Here is a 5,640-nt window from a genome sequence, read left to right as displayed (position 1 = left end):
CACTGAGCCCAGTGATACTCCAAAATAATTTTTAATCCATGTGTTAGTGAGGTCGGCGTCGGCGGCCATTTTGTTAAATGCAGTCACCTTGAAACTGCATGTTAGCTACCTGTGTGCCCGGGACATTAGTCTACTTCTGTTCTGGTAGCTCAGTGGAGGTGAAATTCTCTTTTTTGGCAGGCCAAGTACCCCTACAGCCGGCAGTGCATACCTGGCATTGAAAATTATTCAATTTCATTAGTCTGTCAGACTGTCACACATTTTTGTGACCTAAAGCAAGTTTTTTATCTATCTGCCACAGGCACTGCATATCTGACAGTCCAATAAAACCGTGAAATAGTGCCGTTACCTTGCTGCTGTAAAAAAGCACAATTTTTGTGCTAGATAGCACTTTTGTGTACAGTGCAGTATTACCTATTTTATAATTAAGCAGTGAAATGCTGCCTTTCTATAGTTGATTGCCAAAAAAAAGTGTTCTAGTGCCACAGTGCACATTTGCGTACAGCGCAGTATTACCTATTTCATAATTAAGCAGTGAAATACTGCATTTCTATAGTTGGTTGCCAAAAAAAGTTTTAGTGCCACAGTGCACTTTTGCGTACACCTCAGTATTAATAACTATTTTATAATTAAGCAGTGAAATAATGCATTTCTACAGTTGTTTTCAATAAAAACTGGTTTTGGCCTATATAGCTGATCTGAGGCCTACCCTGTATTTCTTTCGTGTGAAGTAACCAGTGGAACTCTGCATTTACACAGTTGGTTGCCAAAAAACACTGTACTATTGCCCCAGAGCACTTTTGCGTACAACACAGTATTACCTATTTTATAATTAAGCAGTGAAATACTGCATTTCTAGAGTTGTTTGCAATAAACACTGGTTTTATGATAGATTGCACATTTTTGGTGTACGCTGCGTTTCTGACAGTCAAATTAAACCGTTAGCTTCTGCAGTTAAATTGTTTAAGGAGTTCCAAGGAGTTCCCTGGCATGGCAGTTCTTCACAAAATGTGCTGACGACAAGACCTGAGTGGTTTGCACGCTGTGCCATCAGAACCTGAAGCGAGGCATTAACATTCTGAACCTGAGCATAACCTGCATGACCAGGCATCTACATGTGAAACACAAGCTGCAATGGAGTAAGCACCTTAAAAACCAAGTTCAGCTCTCCATCTCCCAACCCTGGAGAGAAAGCGGTAGTACCCACCTACCGATCCTCGATCCATGGCCCTGAATGCCAGCATTTCTAAACTACTGGCCTTTGAAATGCTGTCATTCCGTCTGGTGGAGACGGACTGTTTCAGACAGCTGATGGCGGTTGCTGTCCCACAGTACGTCGTTTCCAGCTGCCACTACTTTTCCAGGCGAGCCGTCCCTTCCCTGCACAACCAAGTGGCGGATAAAATCAAGTGTGCACTGCGCAACGCCATCTGTGGCAGGGTCCACCTAACCACACACACGTGGACCAGTAAGCACGGGCAGGGACGCTATATCTCCCTAACTGCACACTGGGTAAATGTAGTGGCGGCTGGGCCCCAGGCAGATAGCGGTTTGGCGCATGTCCTTCCACCACCAAGGATCGCAGGGCATTATTCTTTGCTTCCTGTTGCCTCCTCCTCCTACTCTGATTCCTCCTCCTCTTCTACTAACCTCCTCATCTGGTCAGCGAAAGACCTTCACCAGCAACTTCAGCACAGCCAAGGGTAAACGTCAGCAGGCGGTTCTAAAACTCATGTGTTTGGGGACATACCCCTCATCACGCAGGAGCTGTGGAGGGGTATAGAAGAACAGACCTATAAGTGGCTGCTGCCAGTGAGCCTCAAGCCTGGCCTGGTGGTGTGCGATAATGGGCGAAATCTCGTTGCAGCTCTGGGACTAGCCGGTTTGACGTACATCCTTTGCCTGGCGCATGTGCTGAATTTGGTGGTGCAGAGGTTCCTTAAAAATTACCCCAATATGTCAGAGCTGCTGCATAAAGTGCGGGCCGTCTGTGCGCGCTTTTGGTGTTCTCACCCTGTTGCTGCTCGCCTGTCAGCGCTGCAGCGTAACTTCGGCCTTCCAACTCATATGCGTCATATGCGACGTGCCCACAAGGTGGAACTCCACCTTGCTCATGCTGGCCAGACTGTGCGAGCAGTAGCAGTCAATAGTGGAGTTTCAGCTGCAGCACACACAGGTGAGTCGCTCTGCGGAACAGCACCACTTCACCACCAATGAGTGGGCCTCCATGCGAGACCTGTGTGCCATGTTGCGCTGTTTCGAGTACTCCACCAACATGGCCAGTGGCAATGACGCCGTTATCAGCGTTACAATACCACTTCTATTATCCTTGAGAAAACACTTAGGGCGATGATGGAAGAGGATGTGGCATAGGAAGAAGGGTCATATGAAAGGGTTTTAGGCCAGTCATTTAGCAGTGGCTCAGAGGGTGGGTTCCTGCACCGGCAGAGGCCAGGTAAGCATTTGGCCAACAAGGGCACAGTTCTGGAGGAGGAGGAAAAATGTTCATAGCAGAGTGGCACCCAACACAGCTCGTGGCCATCACTGGAACATGGCTGGGAGGATACAGAGGACACAGACGATACACCTCCCACAGAGGACAGCTTGTCCTTACCTCTGGTCAGCCCGGCACACATGAGCGACTACATGCTGCAGTGCCTGTGCAACGACAGCAGAGTTGCCCACATTTTAATGTGTGCAGACTACTGGGTGGCCACCCTGCTGGATCCCCGTTACAAAGACAACGTGCCGTCCTTAATTCCCTCACTAGAGCGTGATAGGAAGATGCGCGACTAGAGGCGCACGCTGGTAGATGCACTCCTAAGAGAATTTCCAACTGACACCGGGGGACAAGTGGAAGCACAAGGCGAAGGCAGAGGAGGAGGAAGAGGTCGCCAACGCAGCTGGGTCACCGCCAGCACCTCAGAAGGCAGGGTTAGCATGATCGACATGTGGAAAAGCTTTGTCACCTCGCCACAACAACCGGCACCACCAGCTGATATGGAACTTCTTAGCAGGAGGCAGCATTTGAACAACATGGTGGAACAGTACCTGTGCACACGCCTGCACGTACTGACTGATGGTTCTGCCCCATTCAACTTCTGGGTCTCCAAATTTTTCACATGGCCTGAGCTTGCCCTTTATGCCTTGGAGGTGCTGGCCTGCCCTGCAGCAAGTGTATTATCTGAACGTGTGTTTAAGGGGGGACACCGGTCATCTATTCCCTACATCTGGGCTTCTACTCCTGGAGGGTCTCGATTGAGGGACGCCAAATTTAAAAAATCTCTTTTATGAGACACTGCTGTTGGAGTATTGATCTCCACTTCCCCTGACGAACCAGTCAGAATTTATACTGACTGGGAAAACGTAATGTTGAGATTTGTGTTTTTGTATTTGTATGTGTTTTTCTAGTGTGTCTTCATGTCATATATATTTTTGGTCAAGTAGGATAGGGTGATATAGGGAGAACCAGTTTAGGCACGAGGACAGGGAACCTCTACCTTTAAGGGGTGTCCCTGGGCTGAGTCTGTTTAGGGTCATAAAGGGATTTCTGTATGATAGGATTGTCTCTCTTACTATGATATATTATATCTTTGTTGTGGTAAATATTAATAGTTGTAATCCGCTCGCATCAAAGTTTGTGTAAGGAAAAAGGTGAGTCCCCCTTCCCTTAGCCCCAGTCAGAGAGAGACACCAATGTTACCATCTTGATAGAAAATTCTGAGCCACTCCTCCGCCCTTCTCAGTCTGCTCACCTTTATTTACTAACAAAAGGTGTAAAAGGGGCTGGCCCAAGACAAGGATACAGGAAGTGATGTCAAAGGACAGGGCGGGGCAATCAATGTGGCTGGGCAGACAATGCACACGCCCCATCCCTGTATAAGGAAGGATGAGTCATGTCCATTGTCTGATCAGCCAGATGGCCGCCCACCCCCCATCACTGTCAGCATGGACCTCATTTAATACTGCTCAAAGGTGATCAGTATCTAATAAAGATCATTCTACTGGTTCCCATAGGTTTGAAATTATCTGCGAGGCATTGCTACAGCTATTGTCAGTATACGGTACTAGTATACCGACAAGGCAGATATGCATGTCTTAAAGGCAGATATGTCTCCAAGCCCACGGGAAGGTTTTCATACTGACGGTTTTGCCACTGGTCCCGATTCAGCCAAAGTACCCTCTGCTAAGGCGCTCCTTGGCTAAATCAGACACAGGGAGACAGATGACAATTTATAAAAACACACACACATCCTAAAGTAAAATGTCCTCATAATAAAATTTCCACAACAATCTTTGAGTTGTATTATTGTTGCATTGTTATCACGACCTTCAGAATATATCTTATAAATATACCTTTTTGCCATTGTATGACAGTATTTGTATTGTATGTTGACCTTCCTTGTATTTGTAGTCCGGCTGTAGGCCAGATTTTAATAAATAATCATTAAAAGGTATATTTTAATTGGGAAGGTGTTCCAGTATATATTCATTTATTCTTCCCTTAGATTTATTTACTGCTTAGCAGGTTCTTGATGTGAATGTGTATTTAGCACGGCAGGGGGCGTCATTACAGACAAACGCAGCCGTCTGTCCACAGTAAACGTGGACAAGCTCCCGTTCATTAAAATGAACCAGGCTTGGATCCCACAGGACTTGTTTGTACATTGTGCAGAATAGACATGTATACAGGCCTTACCCAGCCATTGTTATACTACAACGCAATTGCTTGTTTTGTATTTTTGATATTTCCTACTCTTTTGGGGTGTAACTTAATTTACAAAAAAAAAAAGAAAACCGTGTTGGCTACCTCGTCTTTCTTCACCGCCGCTTCCACCTACACCGTTACGTCCACCGCCTCCTCAACCTCCTACTCCATATGGACCTCCAACTCATAAATCAAGATAATTTTTTTAAATTTGTATTTATTTTATTTTATGTCATTTCACTAATTTGTCCGTTACATTTTCGGGTGAAATTCACCAATTTTTGGCTGTGATATACCCCTGCTCTACCTAGTATACAGGTAAACAAATGTCACTAATTTGTCTGTTACATATTCGGATGAAATTCACAAATTTTTGGCTGTAATATACCACTGCTTTACCTAGTAGACAGGTAAACAAATTTAACTAATTTGTCTGTTACATTCTCGGGTGAAATTAACCAATTTTTGGATGTGATATACCACTGCTATACCTAGTATACAGGTAAACAAATGTTACTAATTTGTCTGTTACATATTCGGGTGAAATTCACCAATTTTTGGCTGTGATATACCTAGTAGACAGGTTAATAAATTTCGCAAATTTTTCTGTTACATTGTTGGGTGACATTCACTCATTTTTGGCTGTAATAGACCCCTGCTCTACCTAGTAGACAGGTTAATAAATTTCACAAATTTTTCAGTTACATTCTTGGGTGACATTTTAAAATTTTTGCCGTGAGTAAACCCCTGCTCTGCATAGGTAACAGGGCCCGAAATTTTTTAAAATCATCCATTGGTGAGTGACATTAACCCATTTCTGGCAATGAAAAACCCCTGCTCTGCATAGGTGACAGGGACTTAAATTTCAAAAATTCATCTTTAATTGGCCCTTTCATTCGATTCTTCTGCTTCAATAGCTTCTCCCACATTTC

This window comes from Bufo bufo, chromosome 3 (assembly GCF_905171765.1).
Source record: "Bufo bufo chromosome 3, aBufBuf1.1, whole genome shotgun sequence".
In the NCBI taxonomy this organism is placed as follows: domain Eukaryota; kingdom Metazoa; phylum Chordata; class Amphibia; order Anura; family Bufonidae; genus Bufo; species Bufo bufo.
This window is presented reverse-complemented; position numbering follows the sequence as displayed.